Below are 13,494 nucleotides of genomic sequence, written 5' to 3' on the forward strand. Positions count from 1 at the left end.
AGCCTTTACTAAAGGCCCAGACACTTAGGGAGGCAACAAATACATATTTAATGATGGAACACACAGATTCTATTTCTAGGCATGGTCCTTACTGCAAATGAAGGAGTGAGTCTTCTTGCTTTGGGAGAGCGTGACGTTATGGGCAATAGAACATCCTATAAGAGCCAGCTTCTCTGACCCAGAACATTCTCCGTTTCAGCTCATTTATTTGCTCTCCTGCGAGAAGGCTTCACCTGAATCTCTTGGATTTGCTCTTTTGTGCTGTTGTTATCAGAGACCCCTGTCCTTGACCATGCCTACCTACTGATGTCTGGCATTGGTCATTTAGTCCCTGACTCTGGGTAATTAATCATAGTAGGGACTCCTGTGTATTTCAGGTATGACCAAAGGTATCACAGCCCCATGGCACAGAAGGAACACAGATTATTTGTTTTACCTAAAATACTGGCAGTGTCAAAGGGAATAAAGATTTGAAGCACTTTGATATGATCTACAACTACTTTGGTTTTAGGTACGTCCATGCACACATAAGAACAAATAACTGTTTTTTTTTTTCCCTACAATTCCTAGTTTCAACCAGAACGAATATTTTCTTATATATAGTTGGTTCACCAGAATTTCTAAAGAAAAAAGCGCTAAAAGGTGCACCTGTTATTTCTTAGAAACTTGAACGTTCTAACCAGATAGTTTGGAAAGGATAACTTTTTGTAATCTCCTTGATGCCCTTAATATGTTCTGATCTATAGGACAAAATCTTGGAAATATATCTTTGTATAATGTCTAAAGTTAACCTGTGGTATCTATTATTTACTGGCTGCAAATAGGAACATATCATATAACTCGCATTTTCTCACCTAAAACGATGGCAATAATGATCTCACACAAGATGAAAAGTTAGAAAGATCCAGGAAATTTTGTAAACTCTGAAGTGCTATGCAAATATGAGGTTAGTGGGGGGCATGGGAGAAGCAGGAATTGGTGGAAACTGACTCCTTGAAGACCTAATAATCAGAGTCAGGCACGGGAATCTGGGAGCCGAGTGATGAGAAAGCCTCTCAGCAGAGTCACCTTGACTCACCAGCCCAGGTGAGCGGCTAAGTTGCGGAACACTGGCTTAGCCCTACATAGATTCTGTTCTCATCAAGTGTCCAATCTTTGGAAACTCACTTGGAAAGCAGAAAGATTATATTTAGAAAGAGTGGATTTTACTACTTTCATTTCCTACTTTTGTCAATTTTAGAATGAATGTCGTATGGCCTTTAAGTTCTATTTCTGATCGTTTTGAGTTTGAGAGTTAAAAGATGAACTTATATGTATCCTTTTGTCTTTCCCTCTGCTCCCATAAGAATGCACCTTGAGATCAGGGTCTGTATCTTGCATTTCTTTTATTTATTATTATTACTATAACACCTGGCTAATTATGAAAACGAAAGGGCTCTGTGGATAGTTGTTTACTTAATTTGTTTCTATTAAAAGGGGATAATTAAGCTCAGTCTTCACGGAGAACACATGGACATACAGATCCAGATAAGAACATGGCGCACTCACTTTTCAAAAATGTATTTTTTTTTAAATTAACTATAAATAGGCACAATGTTTAGCACATGCTAGCAATAGATAGTACTCGTTAAAGGTATAATAACCCTCCATCTGTCGCACTGAACCCGGGCACACTGAGAGAGAAGATCAAAGGGATACTTTGTTGGCTCACTGCTAGAAAACATTCTTCCGAACATTTTCATTTCTAGAAAGGTCCGTCCTGAGCCGCTCCTGGCGAGTGTGTCCCCTCACGAGGTGCTAGTGTCATGCTGACATTGTGTCAAAGCTGCCATCAGGTCAGTACCATACCATCAAGATGCCATACTTGTCTCCTGGGAGTCATAGACCGCGGAGCATGAGGGAAGTTCTCTCAAAGACTCGGCACGCATTTCTAAGAAGAGAAAACACAACAATATCGACTTGGCTTTGCATATTTGTAGTGGGGAGGCACGTAACTTTAATCCCATTATCAAGGGCTGTCAGGCCCTAATGAGATTCTTCTCTCCTTGTCCCCATGGCTTTTAGTTAGTTCCGTTTCATAAATAGAAAGACGGTACTGACATTCTCCCCATAGAAATAAAGAACTTAATAATTAATTATTAATGCTACCAGGGGCATCATTCTTGAGGACTTGCAGCAATCAAACGAGGCATGTGTGGGTGAGATAGAAAGGAAGCCGTTTTGGGGAAAAAAAAAAAAAAGATGTGTAAGAGTGTAGCTTTCTGAATAAACATTCACAGTGGTCATAATGGTATGCTTTTTAATGTTTGTTTTATATATATTTATTAATTGATAGACTTTATTTTTTTTAGTTTTTATTTTTTTAAATTTATTTATTTATTTATTTGACAGAGAGTGAGAGAGCACCAGCAGGGGGAGCGGCAGAGGGAGAGGGAGAAGCAGGCTCCCCGCTGAGCAGGGAGCCCGATGCGGGGCTTGATCCCAGGACCCTGGCATCATGACCTGAGCCAAAGGCAGATGCTTAACAGACTGAGCCACCCAGGCGCCCCTATAGACTCTATTTCTTAGTTTCACAGCAAAATCGTGCACAAAGTCTGGAGTTTCCATATGCCCCTTTGGCCAGCTGCCCTGCCATCAGCATCCCACACCAGAGAGATACATTCAGTACAACTGATGAACCTCCTTTGACGTCTCATTGACCCCCAAAATCCATAGTGTACATTAGGGCTCACTGTTGGTATTGTACATTCTCTAGGTTTTGACAAATGTGTAATGATGTGTCTTGTCATTGTAGCATGATACAGAATTTTTTCACTGCCGTACAAAATCCTCTTTGTTCTTCCCTACACCCTAATCCGTGGCAAGCACTAATCTTCTTATCATCTCCATAGTTTTGTCATTTCCACAGTGTCATCTACTGTTGTTAGAATCATACAGTATGTAGCCTTTGAAGATTGGATTCTTTCACTTAGTAACATGCGTTTAGGTTTCCTTTGAGTCTCTTTGGCTTGACAGCTCATTTTCTTTTTGCACTGAATAAGATTCCATTGTCTGGATGGACCACAGTTTATTTACCCATTCACCTGCTGAAGGACATGTTTGTTACCCCATGTTTTGGATATTATGAATGACAGTATGTCTTTAGACGATGTCTCTTTTATGCTGTTCTCTTCTAAATAAAGATTTCTATGAAAATGAAAGGCAAGTGGAATTAGGTTGTTGCAGACACCAAGGAAATGGTGAGAAGAGCTTGAATGTTGGGGATGTCCGTGGGCATTGGGTCATCTGGTGTCCAGTTCCCATGTGTTAACCTCTTCCCCAGCTTGCAGTGAGTGTAAAGCCCAGTCTCCCCATTCAGGTAGTTAATGAGGTCTCCTTCAGGATTGCCCAAGAGTCCAGTAGAGTAATGATTACACAAACACTCTCAGATGTGCCTTTGAATCCCTGTGTCAGCACTTACCATTTGTGTGAAGTTAAGCATGTTTCTTAATCATCCCGAGCCTCCATTTTCTCTTCTAGAAAAGGTGTCAATAATACCTTACTGGTAATGTGTATGCAAAGCCTTGCATAGAAAAAGTGGTCAACGGGCAATTACTCTTCTCCCTTGGACTCACTACTTTCCAATTTATTATGACATTTACTTATTATCTTGTTTATTCTTTTTCCCTTACAAAAATATGAGCTCCGTGGGAGCAGATATATTTATCTGACTTGTTACTGATGGGTCTTCAGTGTCTCAAAAAGTGTCTGATAACACTTAATAAAAAGCTGTTGAATGAATGAATGAACTTTCCAAATGAACTGATGGATTTCATAGAAGCTACTGTGTGCCTTTTGTCTGTATTCCAGGAAGACTGGCCACAGATTTGCCAATGAAAAGTGTGAATATTGGCAAGTGGTGTTTTTCCATGAGTTGCGGAGCACTCAATAAATGCATTGAATTAGGATCTCTACTCATGCTTGCAGAACTATCGAATTTAGCCATAAGAAATCAGGGCACTGTGCACTTTTCTGATGGGTGAAATGGCAGTGGGAATAAAATTTTTTTCTTCTCCTTTTTTATCATTTTTGTGTTTATCTTTTAACTATTTTAACATTATTTTTGTAGTGGCAATTTAAGGTTAAGTGATCTGATTAAAATAAAATATTAAAGTTGATGGTAGAAATCTGAGCCTGGGGGAGCCTGGGTGGCTCGTTCAGTTAAGCATCCAACTCTTGGTTTCAGCTCAGGTAGTGATCTCAGGGTCATGAGATCGAGCCCCACATGGGGCTCCATGCTCAGTGAGGAGTCTGCTTGAGATTCTCTCTCTCTCTCCCTCTGCCCCTCCTCCTCCCTCCCTCCTTCCTCCCTCTCTAAAAAAAAGAAATCTGAACCTGACTTTAATCAGAGAATTTAACGATGCTTATTGTCTGTTCATAAACTTTTACTTTTTTTCATAATTACCTGCGTTTTCATCTGTTCACGACTTTGAATTATATGTACAATCTAGGTATATGAATATAAAAGAACTTCAGCGGCCGTGTTGTAGGTGAAGTGGCTGCCCTGTTCCGAGGGCTGTGATGGGCTTCTTAGGTGGGGGAAACTGAGGCAAAGGGGTGTGTGATACAACACAGCCCCTTCTGACCGGAGCTGAATGGGAGGGTGTCACGAGCCAAGTGCTGGCCACGTGCGGCGGACCCCTAAGGAGGACGGCCTGTCACTGGCTTGGGACAGAAGACTCCCAAGTTTCTCTCCTGTTGATCGGCCACTAGGTTCTGACACCTCTGGCATCCAAGCCGCTCCACGAGGCTGAAGAAGAAGGGAGGGAGCCTCTGCTATACTGTCTTTGTTTATTTGGAAGGGGACAGAGGGAAAGGCTGGTGGTGGGTGATAGTGGGCAATGGGAGCTCCGGGGATGGACCAACTCCCGCTTCTCACCAGTTCTGAGGGAGAAGCTGGAAAAATGTCCGAGTTAAGGCTTGGGCGACACGGGAGGTTATCGTCAAGGACACGGTCCCCCAGGTGGCCTAGCTGACACAGGCCCCCACGGGCTTGTGCAGTCTGTGCAGGTTCTCCCCGCGGAGCAGCAGGACCCGGGGGACATTGGTGGGATCAGGTGTCAGCGGCAGGTCCCCGAGGGCGGGTTATTTTGGGAGCCGCGCCTTATGCTCTGTGCCGGCCCGTGTGAGCACAGGCTGAACGAGGAATGCAGTTATTTATGTATCATACATCTGTTTGAATGAATGCTTTTAAGATAAGCTACTGATAGTCAAAGCGTAATTTACTGTAAATTTATTTTACTTTATTTTTAAAGATTATTTATTTGAGAGAGAGAGAGAGTGAGATAGAGAGCATGAGTGGGCAGAAGGGTTTAGAGAGAAGCAGACTCCCCGATGAGCAGGGAGCCCGATGCAGGACTCGATACCAAGACCCTGGGATCATGGCCTGAGCTGAAGGCAGACAGACGGTTAACTGACTGAGCCACCCAGGCGCCCTGTAAAATTATTTTAACTGGGTGTTTTCTTTTTTCCCTAATTCAGAGAAATTAATGATGGATCACATGAAAGAAGAAAATGATCTACTTTCCTATCCAACTCGTTTCTAAAAATCTGACGTATAGTCTCCAAAAGCTGCATTGTAAGGATGGGGTTGTGCCAGACAAATCTTGTGTCCGTTTAAATAAGATGTATTCTGATCACCTTGTTTCTCTTCTCTGCTGTGGGGCACCTTTAAGGAATTCACATTGGGCCTTTCTTAATGTTCTCAAATTGTAAAAGTAGCTCTTTTTTAGCAAATGAGCAGAAGAAAGTTGACAATCTTTTTTGTTAAGTGCATTTATTTTGAAGAAATGTGTGCAGACATTTTACATATGTTGGATTATTCTACAGACCCATTCTCACCAAGGCATTCAATTTGTTTGGCGAGCAGATGAGAATCGTTCCCTTCTTTAATTATAAATTCCTCGTATATCTATTTCAAATAGACTGTGCCAAGTGGCTCACTGATGTAGCTTTTCCGTGATCACGTAGCAAGAAGAAGAGTGCCAGTGACCCCATGGGAGGGTAGGGGGTGCCAACTGAAGTTCAACATGACCTAGCTAAAAATTGAATATCTTGAGTGGTGCTTGAAGGCACTGGATTTAAAGCAAATAATCACTTGGGTAGCCTATTAGATAGATATTTGTGCTTTGAGTCGTAATGGGTGATAATGTTAGAAATAAGGTCTCCGTCTGTCTGCGGGGTTGTAACAGCCCTTCCCCCTGGGAGCTGCTCCAGGCTTTCCTTCAAGGGCCCTTTCTTTTCTTAAGTGTTAAATACCTGCTTCGCTTTTCTGTTGTTTGAGTTATTTTCAACATGTTATTCGAAGAGTGGTTTTCTCAAAATTTCTGATACTCAGATTGGAGATGAGGGACCAGACATCTTTGCAGCGTGATCTGCGATATCTAGCATGTTCCAAATAGTGGTGGCAAAATGCGTTCATCACCGTCCTGCAGATTCCCCCTGGCTCTTTTCCCAGGGGCGGCTTCTCCATTACCTCCTGTCTTACCTCACAGAGGGCCTTTCTCCTAGGAGGGCTGGCGCAGCTATATGTTTTGTGAAAGGCTGGGGTTTTGTACCTTTTTGCACAGTTTTAATTACAATTAAAGAAACCCTTGTATTCTGGGCTACGCATAGCACCTGCCATTTGGTAAGATCTCTGTACAAGTTTTATGAAAAAACGAACATTTTGGGTTTTTTCCCAATCACATTCCTTTGAACTAAAGGAAACCTGTTCTGTGCGGGTCTCAGCCTTTGGATGGTAATGCTGCAGTGCTATCAGCTAGAAATGCCTGGGGGCACCCACCCGGGCCCCCTGAGCTTCCTACAGACATCTGCCCTTTCCAAACCAAGACTGGACTGGCCCTTGTGGCTTCTATTATGATTCCAAGCTGCCCTTCAACAACCACCGGGAAACTTTGAAAAAATAGAGGTTGATTTCTTACAAGGGGAAATTACAGCACCCCTGGGGCCACATGGCGAGGTCACAGGTAGAGAGAGAGCATGAGGGCCTGGGGGGTCCTGTTTTACTGGGGTCGAGGGTGGGGGCCTAAGGTCACAGGAGCTCATGTATTATTGGTGGATTTGAAGTGTAAGAGCAGGAATTTAAAGTGTGGGAAGAGAAATGATGAGTGGCCCAAATAGTGATCGAAATCAACCCAGATCTCTGAAACAGAGGGCCCTCCATGGGGGGAGGTGGCCTGGCTCTTGATCCACTTGTGCGGCTGGTAGTGTGTGTTTATTCGAGATAGTTCTCTTTGAGGTGGATGCCTGGGCAATCAAAGCTCACTGTCAGGGCTTATACTGCAAACCCATTGTTGTTCGCTTAATTCTGCATGCAAATCTAGTTTTTTCTAGTTGGGCCGAAGCTGCTGATGGACAGAGTCTTTGGACGTGATGTCTGTATGTGTCACCTACCTGGCTGGGCCTCAGGAAAGCCCGTAGGAAGATGGTGTGTGAGCCCCGCCCAAGATTTCAAGTTGTTCAAAGTGGCCTGATCATCATGAAAATATTAAGTGGTTTCTCTTGGAGCTAAATGAAAAATAAATAACAACCAGAAACAGCAACCAATGAACATTTCAAAAGATGCTTTTTGCAGACAAGTCTGTGTTGAGTTACGATGCAAAAGAACACAAGAGGATAGTTCATACTAAAATTTATTTAATTCGGAAGGAATTTCATAGACTTCTAACATCTTTGCACAGTTTTTTTAAACGGATGGTGGATTTCGAATAGACCTAAATATCTTTGTTTGCAGAAAAGACCCCGAAATGGGCAAATTTTATTCCAGAATATAACAAGTAAATATTGTACATAAATACTTGTGATCAGGAGACAACAAGCACCACAGTAAAGAGCATAGACCTGGGCACTTTAGGAACTGATTTAACTTGAGCACATCGAATGCAGGTGTGTGCAGGTATCTGCCCCACCCCCCCCCATGGGTGATGGCATTCGACAGACCCAGGGTTGAGATTAGTCATTGATTTTCCCGCCCCGAGGGCAGTAATGAATAATGTTGCAGACAAAGAGCAGAATATAGTCACAGTGCAATACGATAGGCCAAAATGGTCTTTCACAACAAACTCACCCGTGAAAGGCAGTGTATTTTGCATCTGAGTCATTGTATAAATACCACTTACACACCATGCAAGATATAAAATTACCAGTGGTGCCATCTGCGTGTGCGGTTATTCCAACTTCCTCTCAGTCCACGTGCAGGTGGAGAGGCCCATGGAGAGGGGATTATGTCCAAGGGAGCACGGAAGAGCAGGCGATTCAAGCCAAAGTGCGGATGAAACAGCCTCCCAGGTGAGCATTTGGTGGAGGATTCCTGCATTACCGAAGCAGACAAAACTCCCAGAGGCCATGAGAGAAATGTGGGAGGTAGCCTGTTTTCCCTGACTAAAGGTGGGAAAAAGACAGGGAGGCTGGCTGTCCCAGTGTGGTCCAATGATGAACTGGAGGTTTTATGCAGTGCAGTTGGATGAAAAAGAAGATAAAATATGAAAATACAAAATCAATCCATGTTTTTGGCCCCTAAACACAAATTAATCAGTTATAAGTATCGGAAGAAATAAGAATTAAATCAGGTTACAAGTTACACAATAAATATGCAAGAGTCAACAATTTTCTTTTTACTAGCAAAAACTGGTTAACATATAACAACGTAATGTGATTCCATTCATGGTGGCAGCAGAAATACAAAATATCTAAGGATTAATGTAGGAGCCGTGTAGCTCTTTGGTGCCTCCTTATCTCGATGCTGGTTTACCTGAGATTCTTGGTCCTTAGATTGCCTGGAGAGGCTCCAGTCTCTTACCTGTGGCTGTACTTCTGCTTTCTCGTGGTTGGAGTTCGGTGACTGAGGAGGGTGGGGTGGGCACACGGCGAGTCCTCTTCTGGGCCCTCCTCGGGGCTAGCGGTCACTCAGTCACCCTGCTTCTTTTGCCCCAGTGCTCACACCGGTGGTTCCCTCTGGGGGGCAGGTGCTCCGGCTGCTTGACCTGGGATGGGAGTAGCAGGCACCATTGTTTAGCGGTTCTGAAGCGGGTTCCCCAGGTAATCCCCATGGATTTTGCTTTTCTTGCTCTTTGCATCTGTTGCTTCTGAACTTGGAGCAGCTCTGGAGGCACCACGGTGTTTCCCAGCAATCTTTTTCGTTTATATTTGAAGCTGTGGTTTCTTTCCTCTGGGTAGATGAGCTGATTTCCTTCCCGCCTTTCAGGGATTCCTCAGGATTTCTGGCCCACATGGAAGTTTCTCCATGTCTTCCAGGACTTCCCTGAACACTTTATTTTTTAAAAAAATGTTAAAAAGATTTTATTTATTAGAGAGAGAGAGAGAGAGAATGCACACATGCGCACGAGCAGGGGAGGGGCAGAGAGAGAGAGGGAGACGCAGGCTCTCCCTTAAGCAGGGAGCCTGATGAGGGGCTCGATCCTGGGACTCCGGGATCATGACCTGAGCCCAAGGCAGATGTTTCATGGACTGAGCCACCCAGGCATCCCATCCCGTTCTTTTAAATGCAACCATCCTTTGTCATTTCCAGGGTCCAAGGATGGGAAGAGGAGCTGGGTTCATGTGCTCAGATGGCATCTTGGCCCCACCCTGGATCAGGACCCTGGATTATACAAGGGTTCACACAGCTTCCTCAGGCTAGGGTTGACAGATAAAATACACGGTGCCCATTTGAATTTGAACTTCAGATAAATAGTGCATAATTGCGTCAGTATAAATCTGTCCCATACTTACCCCCTTGCCCAGAAGTACCCAGTGTTTATCTGAAATTTACATTTAACCTTAAAAGCTCTGTGCTGTTTATCTGCAATTCAAATTCAGTTGCATATCCTGTATTTTTATTTGCTAAATCTGGCAACCCTACCCCTGGCATCTGGTGAACAGAGGCCACACTGCCTCTGGAAGTGCATGTGTGCTCGAGGGTGGGGGCAGAGGAGAGAATGACCCACACTCTAGGGACCCGCAGCATGGGCTCCCTAGAGCCCTAATACTGCCGATGCATTAGCTATCATCCACCTCGGGAGCTGGGTCGAATGAAATGGTAGTCGAGCTGAAATTGACATATCTGGTATCCATCAGGTGCTTTCTTGGTGCCAACTTTCTAATTATCTTAGTTCATTCGGGCTGCTATAACAAAACACCATACCATGCTAGGTGGCTTATAAACAACAGAAATTTCTCACAGTTCTAGAGCCTGGGAAGTCCAAGATTAAGGTGCTGGCAGATTGGGTGTCTGGGAAAAGCTTACTTATGGAACCAGAATGAACTGTTCTGTTCATAGGCAGCCCTTACTCACGGTTTCCGCAAATGGCAGAGAGAAGGCTGAGCGATCTCACAAGAACCTTTTCTGTATGGCCTAATCCCACTCCTGAGGGCTTCCCCTCAGGACGCAATCCCCTCCAAGGGCCCTACCTCCCAACACCATCATCCTGGGGGTTAGGCTTCAACAAATGAATCTGATGAGGAGGGGAAACAAACATTCAGACCAGAGCGATAATTAACTACATGAATGATCCAAATAATACGTAACTGTGAATAAATGAATTTCTAGTAAGAAATACACCAATGTATATAAAAATAAATGTGATCATTTCAAACGGGATACCATAACGTTTACTGATGTATTTCTAGTACTTTGCTTGAAATGCAAAGTAATTCTCCTGCAGTGTTATTAAAGCATGCTCTTTAATGACAGTTCTTTTAGTATTTTTGTTAGTATCATTAACTTCAAAGATCATGGATGTTGACTGTCGGCCAACTATTTGCTTACAGCCTCCTGATGATACGCTAAGTAAGAAGCAGCGTGTTATTAACGCAGAGATCATGTAAAGAATTTTTTATGTTTTCCTGACTGTAGGAGGCCAGCGAAATGATATTAGGGGCTAATTATTGTTGACATATTTGTCAAATAATTATAAAAACCATAAACGTGGCTTTTCTTCTTATTGAGCAGAAGAACATGGAGCACATGCTTTGCCTTCATCTTTGGAAAAAAGTTTCTTATAAAATCGCCTGCATTTGAATGGTTTCAAGTTGAGAGTCTGTTCCTTTTTCCTTCTGAAAAATCTGTGAATAACCACAATTTCCAGTTTTCGGTTGTTCAAAGGAACAAGTTCGTTCTCTGTTTTCCTTATTATTCTCAGGTGACAGAATTTTGATTCGGTCCTTCCTGGGACTCCCGCCTTGCAGAGTATGATTTTGTGAGTCAAGAATCGGCTCCCAGGAACTGTCAGGTATCGAGTCCCTGTTACTTCCTGTCTGTTCCCGCTCATGCCGGCAATGCGGGCTGCGTTGGCCAAAGCCATAATTGCCTTTGACGTTATCTGTATCTTTAATAGGTTTTTATTCTCTGTCTGATTCCTCCACAGCTGCTTTTTCCCCTCCCCCAAGTCTGTGAATATTTTATTTTTTTTAACTGCATTCATTTTGTAACTGAAGCTTTGTAGTCATTGGGTCTGATTTGCTTTTCTCTTCTGAACCTTTTGATACAGAAGAATGTAATTTAAAGGCTTGGCTAGTACACACCAGGGTAAGGGGACACCAGGAAGTAGAGAGAAATAACACTGAGAATTCTTGCTGCAGCATTTTCCGCTAACTTTAAGTGGTTGCTAATTTACTCACCTGTGTAAATTATAATGACCTTTTTGACCTGCGGGACTTGTTTTTGATACATACTATTAAGTATGTAAGTTTTGCACTCAGAGCTTTGTTCAGGCTTTTGTTATGGATGGAATTTTGCTGATATTTCATTCATTTACTTCTTCCTGTTAGCTCTGTCATCTGGCAATTCACTCCTTTAAGCATGCCTGGAAACCAGGACCTGGGTTTCCAGGTAGTTTATGAGGATAGGAGTTGGGACCTTTGCCTTCTTGAGAAGTGGAGAGAAGAGTGTGAGAGAGATGGAGGGGGGGAGGAAAAAAGGAGGGGAGCCAGGAGGGAGACCAGAACTGGGGAGGAGGACAGGAGAGAGAAGGGAGGATGGAGGGAGAGGTGGATGGAGGGAGAGGTGGAGGGAGGCCGAGGAGTCTCAGAATGAGACGGTGAACCACCTTTGTCAATAAAGGCCATTAACTAAAGTGCTTCTGAATCCAAACTAGTGGCATGATAATTCCGTGCAATATTTAATACAATAGGGTCACAACAGGAAAAATGATGAACAGTCCTTTGAAGTTGGGATTTAAGTTAATATGTGCTCTTCATGAATTTTTAATATCCTAAGAATTGTATAGAGGCAAATGGATAGAGATAAAGGAAAGAGGCTCCCTTTAATTTCCTAGAATAAATGATCATGATAGCCCCCTGTGCTGAAGCCCAGTTGAAGCCCCTTGCAGAGCAAATCCCCAGGCAAGGGAAGTGGGTCTGAGGGCCCCCACCAACTGTGTGCACCTCTTCCCACCTCTGTGTTCAGTGGCATCCTCTGGTAGCATGGAAACTGGCTCTCCGGAAATCCGGTGATGAGATATTGACCAGCACACACCGGACGTCCTCATGCCCTTCCAGTGACCAGTATCCATGTCGCCCGTGACAGACTGTTTTTTTCCTCTTTTCCTCTCACCTCCCTCTCATCCAGAATGTCAACCCTAGGGATGCCCACTCCAGGTCGTGTCTTGCGCTCTTGATTGTCCTTCCTTTCCTCAATCACAGTTTACTTGCCCTGAGTTCTTTCCTCGTAAGCTGCTGGTCTGCCTTAGCAGACCTCCAGTTCCCTTGATATGAGGCCCTGAGCTTGTGTTGAATTACTAGAATGTTTTTCCCGGAGCCACATGTGAATGTGGCAAGATGGTCTGGACCTTCCGGAGCTTGGTCTGTCCATGACCTCGTGGAGGGAATGTGAGGCCCCGTTCAGCCTCAGGTCACAGCACTTGACCTCTGTACCCGCCTGTGTATGCCGTTGGCCTTGGCGATCACAACCATAGCACATTCAAGGACAAGAGAAAAATACGTTTGGGTTGACAAAGGTAATTTTGGGGGCGGTCAGTGAAATTTCAGGAGGAGCAGAGATGCTATGTTTTGTTTACTGAACCATCAGTTCAATTTCGGTGGAACAGAATGGTTTGAAGATGTGATTTCCATTTTGTGCCTTCAACAGGGGCATTTGATTGACCCTCGTCCCCAGGGAGGCTGAAATAGATGTGTCTGTGCATTAGGATCTTTCACTGGGGTTGGGGGTGGGGGCTGGGCAGGGCTGTGCTCTTTGTATAGATGGGAGGATGAGTCAGTGATAAAAGGCACCTCCTCACTGAAGCCTTATCTGTGGCCTTTCGGTGAGCCCCTGGTCTCTGTGGACATCTGGCCTTCTGGAACCTCAGAGCTTACGGGCATCTCTGTTATGATTAAATCTGGCTCTAAACAAATGAGTGGAACCGAATGAAAGGTCAGGGAGAGAGAGAAAGGGAGAGGAAGTGAAATATACACTAGAAATGGAAGTGCTCACGTTGTAAGTGACTAAAAAAAAAG

The sequence above is a fragment of the Neomonachus schauinslandi genome, chromosome 7, assembly GCF_002201575.2.
Source record: "Neomonachus schauinslandi chromosome 7, ASM220157v2, whole genome shotgun sequence".
Classification (NCBI taxonomy): domain Eukaryota; kingdom Metazoa; phylum Chordata; class Mammalia; order Carnivora; family Phocidae; genus Neomonachus; species Neomonachus schauinslandi.